General features: G+C 40.9%; 1 long non-coding RNA gene across 1 annotated transcript; it reads left to right on the top strand.

The window, feature by feature from the left end:
* The first annotated feature begins 549 nt into the window (after positions 1 to 549).
* LOC308188875 lies at positions 550 to 13337 on the top strand. The gene is made up of 3 exons (XR_013945827.1): positions 550 to 4512; positions 5208 to 5374; positions 5887 to 13337. It is a non-coding gene; the product is annotated as an uncharacterized lncRNA (long non-coding RNA).
* Positions 13338 to 14690: the final 1353 nt, after the last annotated feature.

The following is a 14690-nucleotide window of genomic DNA, read 5'->3' as shown; positions in this document are numbered from 1 at the left end:
GGGAGCCCTCTGTTTCCCCTAACAAGAAATGTGAAAGACTGACATAGGAACTTTGTGAGTCACCCCATCTTAAGATGCTTGTCTAAAACACACTGGGTATTTACCACCTTTTAGGGAGCACAGTTTTCTTGACTACACTCTGTGCCTGAACAGCCAGCCTTAGGTGAGATTTGAGTGCCTAAACAACTGCATCACATCATCTTAGGCACCCTAGGGTGTCCCTCCTGGCCTCTTTCTGCCTCTCTAGAAGGGCACAGGTCTACTGAGATCCTCTGTGACTGGCTCTGTCTTTTAGAAGAAGACTTACATTACGTTTGCCAGTCCTATCCAAATGTCCTGAACAATTTGGTGACATCTAATACACTGCCAGGTACCTGAATAGCTCCCCTAGCTGGGAAGCAATTACCAGGTAAAACCAAATCCATTTTATGTCATTAAAACATCTTTGCATTGGAGGAAAGACAGCGGGACATAACACGTCACAGCAAAGGCCCATTGAACACGCGACATTCTCTCCAACTGTGGTAGTTAAATGGATGCTTAGGGAAGAGAAAGAATGAGACAAGCATATATGAAACTTCCCATTAGTAATCTCCTACTCTCCAACTGTTTGGAGCTCAGAAGTTCTTGATTAAGATGAGGCGCCTGTGTATTAATAATCCTCACTGGGTTTCTCTTCCAAGAATATGTTCAGTCTGCCCTTGAACTCACACTGACTTTTACCAAAAACAGAAGCAAAAAAAGACAAACATCCTGCCTTTGCCAACCACCTAGCTGTACAGAAATGCATCCAAAAATAGAGGAAGTCCTCAAAGACCATGCTATCATTACTGGAATACTGAAAAATAAACAGAGTGAGAGAGAAGGAATAATTTCAGAAAATTTTCTGCTAAAAAATATTTTGGGACGGATTACAGGTAAAGTTCATAAGCATCCCCTCATTCCCAGACAATCCCATGAAGGCAGATCCAGAAGACCTAAGACTATGCTAATACCTAGTCAGGAAAATACTGGCCTTTTGTCAAATTCTGAAGTACTATAAGCAGTTATATGAAGATTTTTTTAATCTACGTTACGCAATAAAAAGAGGTTTTTTCAGTATGAATGGAAAATCTTGTTCCTTAAATAACCTGTATGCTTCCTCACTAATCTGTTAGTAAAAAAAACCCACACCTTAAATGTCATTTTGCATCATTGGTCTCTACAGTTGCACATTCTGCTTCTCTTCTTTTCTCCTGTTGATCCTAAAAATAAAATGCATTCTTCCAAACCTCGTGCATGACTATAAATTTTACAAGCACATTTCTATCTTTGTTGTTTCATATGCTCATTCATTAATTAAATTTAGATATTAACGTATTTTGAACAAATATATTTAATAGAATATAAATGCCTGTTTATAAGAACAGAAATGTAAATACCAGGATAGGTGAAGATGTTGGTATGTTGTAAAATCCTATGCAGAAAGTACATTTGAATGAAGGGTGGGAGAACAAGTTAGTAGTGTAAAGCTAAACATAGCACAGGAAAGGCAATTATTTCAAAACCACATGTAATAAACTAAGGAAATTCATGATGATTCTGGCAACAAGCTACAGAAAAGTGCAAAGGTAGAGAAATTAAGCAACCTCTGCCTGACACTGATATCAGGGGACAATGTTTTTTTCTTTTTTCTTTTTTTTTCTTTTTTTTTTTTTTTTGATATCACCAAAGGACAGAATTCACACCGTCAGGAATATGAATATTGCAAAAGAAGATGGTAAATGAATTACTTGGCCAGAAAATGCAACATAGGAGTCCTACTAAGGAACTGATCTTTAACTTTCGCTTTGAGATATAGTTGAAGATGTACAAGGCCTATAGTAAATTACAGCACCTCTCCTGAGGCTGCTGTTGCAAGTAATATTAAAAACTTTATTTCAAGTATTATTGGGCCAGACTTTGAGGTCATGAACAGTCGTGCAAAGCCAAAATAGCTTCTCTGGCACCTCTGGACTTACTCTCTGAGCTCCAGGGGCGCAGTGAGGATGAGGCATGTGCCCAGGGTCTTCCACAGGACCAGGTTTCGGCTCTCTGGTGCCAAGGACATCAGAGGACACTGAACAGAGTAGCAGTAGGAACCGGAGAGACTTTGGTGGATGTTTTCGTAAGTTTACTGAGTTCAGGAGAGGTCTCTGAGGAAAAGGAGTATGACTAATGCATAATGCCATAACTTTAAAAGTGAACCTATAGAGACATAGTAGGAAACTACACACTAGTCAGTTTGACATGAGTTGTGAGCAAAAGCCTTTGAAACTCTTTTAAGAGTCAAAAGGGAGAACATTTGGAAAAGCACAGATTAACTGAAAATAGCCAGCATGGCTTCAGGAAGAAGAGGTCACCATGGCTCACTAGCAAAGGGGAATTCTTCACGGATGTTACCGCTGGGCTAGGCAAGGGGCTACGGCGCAGCATCGCTGGGGCTGGGAGTTTCTCAAAGCCATCTGACAAGCTCTACAGTGGTAATTAATGGGCAAGGCATGGAGCTGATGGAACTGGAGGGGGCTCAGCACATTTGGACTGAGTATGGGCTAAAGGAGAGATTACAAAAGATGACCTAAAATGGAAAATTTTAAAGCTGAAAAGTAAAAGAGGGATACAGAGAGCACTGCAGGAACGTCAGCTGGCTTGAAGGAAAAATAAATAAATAAATAAATAAATAAATAAATAAGGGGAAAAATGTGAAAGGAAGGCTTGTTATTGATTCAGCAGATGGTAACCAAGATCACCACTTCACTTTCCTTACAATGCACAGAAGTGATATGGGATAGCACCAGGTTGCCAAGGATTTCAAAGTCATCAGCAAATAACAAGCCCCTCAATGCACTGTAAGTCAGGTAAGGATCGCTATGGCCTTTTTTACAAGAGGGAAAACAGAAGCACCACAATATTAGTGGCTTGCCCAAGTTCACACCTCCTACTTCAGCTCTCCTGCACGTCAGCAGCTCTCGCAGGAGAAAGGCAAAATCTGGGAGCAAGATCCTGGCAGGTAAATCAAAGGGAAAATATTCTTTCCATGTCTTATTTTAAAAGAAACGTGCTTCAAATTTGGGGGGCAGACCTCATGAGATGAGGGAAGGATCCTGATTGATGCTCCCTGGGGATATGTCCATTGAGGCCTACCTCTGTGCCCTCCCTTATGAGATCCACAGTGCCGGGGGGCTCTCAGGCACCCGAAGGAGAATTGGGGTGACTTCTTCCAGGATCTCCCTTGCAGCAAGAAAGTTTTCAAAAATCACCAACCCTTATCTCCCAGTACAAAAATATTACATCTACCTGAGCTTTCAAAGGTGCAGTTGGAAATAATGTCACAGCGCCATTCCACCTCACCAGATTGCCAGTCAGGAAACTCAACCGAAAGCCATCCACAGCACTCAGAAACGTCCTGGGGGAAGGCCCACATACACTTATTGCTATTACTACCGTATCGCTGACAGCAATAAAAATAATAAAAACCCCTTTGGTTCTATTAGCAGCCCTCCGCTGTCACTGCATGCCCCGATTCCCAGCTGCTGCTGCATGGACGCCAGCTCCAGGAGCCATGTCAGGGGTAGGTGCAGCACGTGGCTGTGGCCTGGTGAGGGAGATCTTTTTTGTGGAGAAGTCTGGGTGCCTAAGGCCCAGGTCTGTCCCCTGGGACATACCACGATCCTGGAGCACTGTCCTGCCGCCACCAGGCCACCGGCTCTGTCCTGGGCACGGAGAGGCTGGGGCCGCCCAGCTGCCCGTGCTGCTAAACCTCCCCTCGGAGCAATGAATCACTGAGACACAGATTTCACTCTGAAACCTTTTCCAGACTTCTCCAGCTGTCGACAGGAACTGTAAAGGCCAGGACTTTCCTCTCTGACTGCCTGTGGGTTTCAAGGCCTCTTTTTCCTTTCCTTTTCTGGTGCTTCTTTCCCCTGTCTTACATATTCTAATTAGCTTTCCTGGAGGAGTTTTACAAGATGAAGATAAGAAGAAGCTTATCCTAGGCAGTTGTTTGTCTTCACATTTTCCTTCAGAAAAAAAAAAGAAAAAAAAAAGAAAAAGAAAGAAAAAAAGGACTCTCAAGGTCTGAGTTTCATATCTGAACCATTATTTGAGGGGCTAGAGGACAGAAATGCTCTGGGCGGTCAAGCAGGGAACTTTAGAAGGAATTCATCTGAAATGCAATATAACAAATATTTGTAGGGATTTTTGAGGAATTCCAGCACACCCCCACCCCACCTTTTTTATTAGCTTCACCAGTGTTTGATGGGACAGATACATTCTCCTAGCAACTGACAAAAGTCCCTTTTATACCATTTTTTTAAGAAGGAAATTATGTGGCTGCAGGACTGCATTACCCCACAAGAGAGGAGTGTTTTGAGCCATGGGCTGACATTTACTTTTCCCAGCCTTACTTTTTGGGAAGAGAAATATTTTATTTCCTTCAACAACTAGCTTTTGGAGTCCGCTGAGTGTAGCTGGGAGACAGCACAGTAAGTACTGGTAAGCTACAGGATAATTTTTTTAATAAAAGATTGTAACCTGTGTCTCTCCTTTGACAGATATTCCATCACTTATCAGCCCTATATCCTCTGAATCTGATTTCATAGTCCACAGCTTGGCCCACAAATTGCCAGAACTGCACTCGGCTTCAACTTTGTTCATTCATCACCATCCCAGTTGTAGTGTAATGATGGAGACCACATCTGCACACCTTGCTGAAGGCTTTTGAGCTTAGAATAAACTGTGGATCTCCCTCCCACAGCATGCTGTATGGGTTAAAATATCAAAGGGTTTTAAAATGCAATTAAACAAAGTAACAGAAGTCCACAAGGGGCTATTAAACAGGAAGATATAGCCCTAACCTCTAGCTCAAAAAGTGCCAGGCTGTAGACTGCCAGAAAGGACAGAGAAATATTGGACAAGCATCCCTCTAAGATAGCCCTATTTTTATGCTGAGATAGCCTTTTTGGTGCAGCAATGATGCGCTGTCCACTAAAGAGCTAAGTAGCCTAGAAGATGTTGAATGCAAATTTGAGCCCCATGAGGAGGAAGCCATTTTTCACAACACTGAACTACATACAGCACATATATTTTATTCTGCATGTCCCTGTTGTCTCCTTTTTTTTTTTTTAATCTGTTCAACTGGTATCCTTCTTTTTTTTTTTTAATCTGTTCAACTGGTATTCATTTTATAGAAATCACCACAAGAAGAAGAGAAAAAGCAAGCACAGGATGCAACAAAAGGACTACAGCATCTGCCTAGGAGGTGTCTAGGTGCAAATCTGCAGATTCAGAGAGGGTTTCCATATGTGGAGGAATGGGAGATCTAGGAGGAGATTTGAAGATGGATCAGGGCTTGGATGTAAGAGAATTTGGAAGTTGAGAATGGGGTTTAGAAGGGATGGGGCTGTTGAAGAAAGGTGGATATTTGATTGTTGGGAGGGAGGATAATGAAGGAATGAGGGATCACATGGGCACCGTTTCCCCTCTGTCCACATGGGCATCTCTAATCATGGTCATCTTTCTGAAGGGAAGAAGACTAAGTTTCCCTCTTCCTATCTTCTCTCTCCCTCACTCGCACATACACAGATAAATGCACATGCCTCTGACTGTCCAGCATGTATTCCACATCTCGTTTTTACTCCTGGGAACAGAGTATCACATTTTTATTCTATTGATAGTGTTTGGGAGAGTAAGAATATACTCACTTTCAGTGATGATCCTGACACCTTCAAAACGCTGATTTTTGAACAGCTTCCAACCCAGGAGAAGAAATACAGATGATATGGCTCTTTCTTCATCCCACTCATCCCATCTCACACCTTAATGAGGGGAATGCATATTTGATTCTCTCTGCTACTTCTTAACTAACAGGTAAAGACTTCAGTCTCTTCAGAAGAGATCCTGAGATTCCAGACCGCGTATCTGGGAAGGCTCCATCAGAGGTTATGTTCTGGACACCGCATCCCAGAAGATAACCAATGAATCTGGACTGTGTTATGTCTCCTGGGAAACAGACTTGCAGCAGTTTTGGGGTAAGTAGCAAGAAGAACAGAATTTTTCAAAGATGTCACAGGAAAAGATACTTGCCTAATGCAGAATAATTACAGCCAAACACTTTTTCCATATAAATAATATGAACCAAAGTACTTTCTTTTCATTGTTATGGATTTTGTAAAAGATTCATGTTTTTATAAAGGAAAAGAAAAAAAAAGTTAGGAAAGTTTTATGAAGTACTATATATTTACCGGGATTGCTTTCTTGCATGTCCTTCCTTAGAGGGAGAGGAAACTATTACATTTTTGTAGCTCAGGAAAAAATATGGGGTATATACTTTGAGATATTTGCTATGAATGTAAGGTCACCATCCATTTTTCATTATAGACAATACATATATACACACAAACACATTTTGCTTGTCCTTGTACTACATGCATTTCTACCAAATCTATAGCAAAATAGAACCCAAATGCCTTGAAACACAAGAAAAAAGCCAAAGCCGGAAACTGTTCCAAACCACACCTGAGCCAAAAACCTACATCCAAACTGTCCCTGAAACATTAGGAAATAAATAGTTTGGGCCCATTTCCACTGCTATGAAATCTATCCTTTATTATTAGCTGCCATACAGGTGCTTTAATTTCTGTCCAAGTCTCCCGTGGACAAAGCAGACAACTAATGTGGTAAGTTCTGTGTAAGATTCTCCTGTCCTTGTTGTTAAGCCTCTTTCCTGTGCACTGCTGACATAATGCCATTTAATTAACTCAAGATCCTGCTGCTTTTTTTTATTTTGTTTTCTTTTCAAGAAAATGGATGTGAGGTAACAGCTTTGTAGGAAGTAGATGCATGGTTTTGAACACATAATATTTTTTCCAGAATCAAAGCAATAGATTTTCATAGGTTGTATTTTGGGAGTTTGGGTTTTGGCATGTTTCTTTTTGACTCAGACAAAATCTTTTCTTCACCATTACTGGAAGAGGTGAGGGTCTAATTGACCTCTCAATAACTGGGAAGTATAGGAAAGGAATAAAGGGAATCAATATAGCACTGAATATTCATAATACAGAATGCAGTTTTGGTCTGTCTGTCCTTTCCTCTCCATGTCCCACCACAACCTCAGAAAAGGAGCCAGCAAACAAAGAACTCTGAGGATGGTCAGAAATACGGAGTGGCTTCCAGACAAAGAGGGATTCGATGGGTGACAATTCTTCATACCTGAGGCAACATGACTGTGAGAGGGTTTGATGGAAACCAATGAACAGTGTGTTTAACTGCTGTTCTCTGGTTATTACAATAAAAGGAAAGAGTCACCCACTGAAATTGGCCAGTGAAGGCACTTAATAATAATAATAATAATAATAATAATAATAATAATAATAATAATGATGCAAAGAAAGCAAAGGAAGTGCATTCTATTTTACAGCAACTTATACCAAATTCCTTACGTTGGGGCATCCACTGTGCCCTTATTTTCCTCTCTTCTTTCACAGAAAGTTTTTCTTCATGTTCTACATTGTTTTCTACACATTGAGTCTATTCCTGATTTTTTCCCTGCCTGGGGACTGTGGCTCTCCTACCTCCGTGTTGCCTTGCTGTTTGTGAAGGATTGTGTTGCTTCACACCCTGCTTCACACCCTGCTTCAAACTACGGTTCCCACCAAACCATCAGCTATGCTTTATTCAAGAACACTGTGCATGATTTTTAAAAGACCATCTCTAGGTCTTCCACATATTGCTCTAGGTATTTCCTAGGGTGTTCAGAGTGATCATTGAAGTTTGCCACACTGTTGAGCCCTAATGACTCTGCTGGGTCATTCTCACATTCTTCTGACAGCCCCTCCACTCCCTCTCAGTTTTAAGCTTTCATGAATTTGCCCCAAATAACCTCTATTTTGTTACTTCCATACCTGGAGAGAAGTGCATCCAAACATGTAGCTGCTGAGTGCACAGTTGGGCACGCTGGCATTGTTACAGGAAAGAATTAGTCTGTTCAGGACAGCAGGCAGAAGGGAGATTTAGGGGAGAAAGGTGGAGACAATTTAAGTGCCTATATCAAGCCTTGCACTGCTGACCACTCAGGTGAAAATACCTGGCAGGACTGCACACAGAACTGGAACAGTATTCATCCATTTTCCACACAAGCATTATTCTTGCTTTCATATAGGTGGTAAGACGGAATTAACCAAATCAAAAAGGAAGGCTCTGGAAGTCTTTGGCATGGTCTCTGTGCTATAGATTTTTCAATTCTTGTATGTCCTTCACAGTATTTTTAAAGACCTTCCCAATCCATCTGGCTGGTGCAACATGGAAAGAGGGTTGCCAAAAGGAAGAAATAAGTATGTGGATGATAAATATTCATGGTGCATGAAATAAGAAAAGAAACTGTTCCCTCAGAGAGAAAAGGAAAGAATAATGCCTAAGTTATGGGAGATATTAGTGAATACTGTAGTGCTGGCAAGAACATGTCAAGAATTGGTGCACATATGCTATTAATAACCTTTTAGATATCATCCTTTTTTGTTGCACAAATAGGTTTACAATCTGATTTTTAACTAGCTCAGCAGAGATGAAGAACATGGTACAGTATGAGAAAAGGCAAATGTTTCCAATTCCTCCACTACAAAGGCATAACAATATCCCTAAAACAAGGCATTTCCCACTCCTTTATCTATAGCTTCTCTACCATAACAAGTCTCTCACATTGGCTCAAGTTGCAGATGTGCCAGACTCAAAATCACACATCAAGTACTTAACTTCTTTGAGTTTGAAGGTGTGTATTATTGGGTAGTACCTCTCCTTATAACCAAACAAATTAATCCCGGAGGTTCAAACTCTCTTGTGATCCACATATGCATTTGACATGTGAATCCTCCCAAATCCATGCCTTTGTTGTAGGTACTAGTGGCCTAAGTTATGGTATGGTACCAACCAAATCATCAGGTGCACAGAATTTATACGCTGTAATTTAATGGCATAGAGATCTGCCAGGAGAGACTGGGTGAAAACAGTTAGAGCCCAAACTATGTTTAGAGTTAAAAACGCAGGAAATACAAAGCGAGTGCCCACATCAAAGTATCCATGACTACTCCGAATGGCATTTGCACTTTCAGGCTCCCACAGTATTATTTGCTTTATCATTTGTGGTTGATCTGCAGTCGGACCAAGCAATATACTTTAGGAGTGCATCTGAGGAGATAATCTGGGAAAACAATGCTTTTCTGCTCTGTTTCCTGAACAGCACTACCATCAAAACTTTCTGAAATCAAAAACAAAAACACAGCAAAGCACAAAGGGGTCACATCCCGGTCAGGCTGGGACCTGGAGAGCGGCATTTGCTGCTCTCACTCCAACCAACACTTTCCTGCACCTTCTCCAAATTAGTCACCATACAAATCTTTCATGACCTAAATGAGGTGCTGAAGAAATAAAAATTAAGATAAAACAACGGAGATGAAGTTGGAGGACTTAAGATGGGGTCAAAGCTGATTTACAAATTGGAGTTTCGCAACAAAAAACCAATTAAATTTCACCTGATACATATGAAGTGACACCAGATTTTCACCTTGTCCTGGGTCTCCTCCATGGCAGTATCAACGATGGGCACTTCAGGATGGGACATCTGAGTCACCAGTAAATGTGTCATTAAGTATCTGAAGAACAGCCTCATGCTCCTCCTTGCAGATGTATGCAAAGAACGGGATACATTTGCAAGGCACATAGTACTGCAATATCTGAGCCAAGCCCATTTTTGCACATTTTTCATTGGCTCTTCCAAGTCCTGCCCAGATTGTTTTGAACTAAGGCTCGATGAACCTTCCTCTAAAGGAGAGCTTAGAATTCATTATCGTTCTTGGCCTTTTCAAGATCATACCTGCCCTGTGATGGGGAACGGAAATGCTCACCTCAGAGGATGAAGGATCTCTGCAACAGCAGCAATTTCATTATTCACAGGTACAGCCACAGGCACACAGAACCTCAAATGAAGGACACCACTGAAATAACACATGCAATTCACTGCCACAAACGAATGCATGAAGCATGATACCTGAAATTCATTTAGAGTATTATTTTCACAATGTTTTGTGACCTTCTGTCTGTACTATGTGGTTTTGATTTGTTTTGTTCTGTACTACAAAACATATTCTTAAGATACAATAACCTTTTGTAGAATTATTTTCTGAATTAACTGTAGGAAATTTTGCTGGGGCCACTAACACCCCCAAAATTGTAAAGAACTTTAAAATTTGATCTTCTAGTGCCTATACATCATCTTGTCATTTTTACCCATACAGAGTGTGTGTAGACTGCTACCAGACCAGAACAACAACAAAAGGCTCAAGCAGGAGTTCCCAGGTGCCAAAGTAGAAGCAGAGTCTGTCATCTTCTCAGTATTACATGTATTGAGTCAGTCTCCTCTGCTTTTCAAAAAAACACCATAACCAAAACAACAACAACATCAAAAACACTGTGGCTGAGACTGCCCTGCTCTGTCATGATTTTCCATCTTATTTCGGCTCGTCAGGGTAGAAAAGAACCAAAGCCTCTGTGTTTAACTGCCGTATCCAATTCTGAAATGCAGAAAAACTTCCAGAGGATAATCATACACCGAGGACTGATTCATTCATTTTATGCCTCTTGGGTTACGTTCTTAACTGGTGTAAGTGACTGAGCCAAGCATCCACTGAACTCATCCTAGGTCTGCCTGTCAGCTGACAGCAGGGCTCCTGGATTTCCTGTTCATGTCACTGTCTTCTGCATTTTGTTGCAGAAAAAGAGCAAGCATGCACCTCTCTGCTGCTTTGTATGCTACTCCCAGAGACCATACTGTCTTTTTTTCCCAGTGAAACCAACCCTCTGGCTTAGTGGTGGCACAGAAGCCGAGCTCTCAGTAGATGGCAAACCTGAGATGAGTGGGCCCTCCTGGGGCACTGTTCTTCAGATAATGGCTTCCAGGCAGCCCCAGGCACAGATCTGTGACAGGGCTATGGAGGGATGAAGGTCCTTAGGTGTGCTCTTTCTCCTTGGGTAAATGGGAGCACCCCACACAACGATCAGGTTCTGTACTCCCTCCCCATACAAGAGTGCGTCTTTCTCCATATGCTATTAATATTTCCTTCCCCAAAATTTGTCCTGCTGTCGCAGGATCACAAACTACATAATGAACTAGTAATATTTTCCATGTTATTTTTCCTTCTATTCCTAAAGCAAAAGTATTCACTGTTATTGGTTTGGTTTTCTTTTTGAACCACCTTTTCGTATTGTGTGCATATCATTACTGATTTGTTGACATTAAAGTTATTTTTTTCTAAAAGAAAGTAACTGCATCAAGCATAGAAATACATAACACTTCTGTAAATAAAGATGTTATTGCAAAATATCTAGCAACTACCAAAAATTTGTCCGAACAAATTTTAATTCATTTTTCAATGCATGTCTAAGAACTAATGACAACCCAAGGATAATCAATGAATTGAACACTACATCTCAGATACTGTGTTGGGCACCTAACTCATGGGATGCTCTACCTGTTGACTGTTTAAGACCCATAAAAAGTTTCTACTCAAAAGGAATTTAACTCTTACATTTGATTCTGAAATATCCAGGCATGTTTATACAATCAAACTTCTTCCCTTAGTGATACCTCAATGGCACACAATAAAGGGATAAAAAAAGGTTGAATCAAAACTCATTTTTATTGTGATGAAAGATGTTTTCAAAGGCAGGTTTATGCTACTCAGCCTCTTGTTGCTGGCTCAAAAATCAACAGTTGCTACTATACAAAAATCTTCTTCCAAGGAACTTTATTTTGCACTTTAACATGTTGCTATGAATCCATATTGTACAGATGTGTTAGGTTTGGTGTATCATATGAATTTGGAGATTACCGGATTATACCAGAGAACACCAGTGTCCAATCTCCACAGGTTGTTGTACTAAAACCTTCAGATGAACACGAAAGAGCCCCAGTAGACAAGGACAGAGTGGTCTCTTTCTCTAGGATGAATGTCTTCCTAACACTGAATAAATACTGGCATGAAAGAGTATCTTTCCTGTATTTTGTATTCTCACAATCCAATTCCTTTTTTAGCTTCCTTAGAGGCCTACAAGCCCTTTGACACAAGTCAAGCATTGGCCAAGCAGAATAAGTTTCAGTTAGCAGCATGCAGTCAGCTTTGCATTTCACCATATGTTTATCTGTGCACAATCAGCATATTCACTTCTGAGCACTGCATCCTAAGAGATGTCTCATTCCAGGAAACATTGTAGGAAGCAGAAAGAAAAACAAAAAGATTCTTACTGGAGAAAACCATCACAAAAAAATGGAAGACAGATGGATCTGACCAGCAGACCCTTGGGCTTCAACCAGACCAGTTATCTTTTGAAGACCTCACTGATGGGGCAACACCACAGCTAATCTCAGCTCCGTGCACCAACTCCATTATTTACCGAAATCCCAACCAGCTCGCCTCCCAGACAGAGAGGAGCCAGCTGGGTTACAAGGTCTCGCATCTTTTGCACATTCCTTCAGGTGAAAAACGTCAACAATTTTTATTTAGTTCCTAAAACTAAGCATTTTGTATGGTAAGTTTTTATATGCACACATATGTTTAGGTGTTAAATAAGTTTTTCCTTCAGTTATGGATTTTAGTTTCCTTCCTCTTTCTTCATCTCCTTCTCTAGTTATTCTAGGCGTTCTCCTTGAATATGCTGCTTTTCTTATGTCTATGTTTTTAAAATAATTTCTAACCAGAAATGAATGAGCTAATCCTGTGAAGCCTGTCTTGTTGATTTGTACGATACTACAGTTAGTTAATCAAAACACTTGTCAAAAAAACGCATTTTCATTGATATTTTTGAAAAAGAACATACATTTTTGTATTTCACAGGGAGAATTTGTAAATTTGTATCATTTCCAGTCCAGGATTTAAAAACAAGCAAACTAAAAAAATGCAGATTGTGGCAAATTAAAAAATCAACCTTCCCATAGTGTCCCTTATTATTTTAGTAAACCGTAACCTAGCTCAAAAACTTCAGGACCTTTAGACTTTACAAATGCTTGAAAACTTAGAGTAGATAAAGGTTGCCAATGGAAGAAGTATTTTTGTTTTAGTGAAGCCTAAAATGTCTTGTGATTTTTATTCATCTGAAGATTTTAAATGATGACAGAATCCGCAATTCAAATATTTATATATTAGTCACAAATAGTCCAACATGTTTTCTCAGAGTCATATGATAAATCCCCCATGCATTCAGGTCATTCTCATGATCCATCTTACCCAGTTTTATTAGACAAACACTCAGAACCTTTAGGTTATTTCATTCTTATGCTAACAGCAGCTAAAAAGCAAAGATGTAACAACGCACACACAAACTTTGTGGGACATATATAATGTCAAAGATCACAAAGAGATCAGCAATGGCGGAAGAAACCATCTGGCAGCCAGAATTTGTAAACTGCTAAGTGTATTATTTATTTTTATTACCATAGGGTATTAATCAAGACTACAGATTATTACTTACTCGTTTAGTGTCAGTGCCATTCTTGGCAGTGGGTAACACGCTAAGGAAAGGTAGTTTCTACCATAAAAGAAAGCAATCTAAAAAACAGACACATGAAGGACAAAACACACCAGGAAACCCAGAGATGTGGATCAGCAGCTTTTAAAATATTTGATTAATACACTCATTTCTTCTGAGTACTGCTGTTATTAATGAGTTAGTGCAAAGAGCCGTAATCAGGATCTGTGGACCATTTGCTAGGTGCTCTGGAAACACACACAAAGTCATCAAGGGAAAACTAATGGAGACAGGAGTGAGAGCTGGAAATAAATGGGGTGTTGAGGCCAGACTCATTATTAGTGTTACTGAGAGGGCAACATGAGGAGACATGATGTGAGACGAGATCTCAGACATCCGTTAGTGTTTCCTCATTTTCCCCAGAGGAACAGCAACACCAGACAAGGAAGAATAAATGGAGAAAGAAAGAGAAGAAACGACAGGGGAGACTTGTCTCTAACATGGCTAAAGAGCACCTCGTTTGCTCCTCCTGCTTCCCAGCAGACACATTTCCAGCCTCTCCTGGTCCTGTGCTACTTCAGCTGCAGCAGCCAGGTAAGCCTGGCCCACAAGCTTACCGTTATCAAGCCAGTATCAAGTCTGACCATGGTTTTGATAAGCAAGTTGTTCTCTCTTCCCATAGCCAGAGGAGAAAGCGTTGTGCCAAGACAAAAGTTAAGGATTAGGATTAGACCTAATATAGGCAGCGTCTGCAGGTGTGCTCAGCTGCCATCTCAGTCTACGGATCCCTCAGTCCTGAGTTTTAAACCCAGGCTTGCTCCTTAAAACTGCACTTTTGCACAGCCTCCATAGTAGCTGTCAAGCCAGAGAAGAGCAGGTGGGTGCACAACTCACGTCTGTGCCTGGATGGGCCCCACAATTTCCTTCTGCCTGCCTTGCAGGGTTCACCTGGGCAGCAGTGGAGGTGATCACCTACCATGTTCTGCTGGTAGGTGAGTGCTGTGCCTGCAAGGGACGCTGACAGACAGGGCCCTGGGATGATTGTGGGGAGCATCTCTCCTTCAGTTTCAAAAGAAAGTGGTTCGGTGTCTCCGAGAAGAGAAAGATTTCAGACTCTGGAGCCTGGTTCATATGGCACCCCGCATCTCTGAATAAGCTCT

The sequence above is a fragment of the Anser brachyrhynchus genome (assembly GCF_964034855.1).
Source record: "Anser brachyrhynchus genome assembly, chromosome: 2".
NCBI classification, from domain to species: domain Eukaryota; kingdom Metazoa; phylum Chordata; class Aves; order Anseriformes; family Anatidae; genus Anser; species Anser brachyrhynchus.
This window is presented reverse-complemented; position numbering and strand designations above follow the sequence as displayed.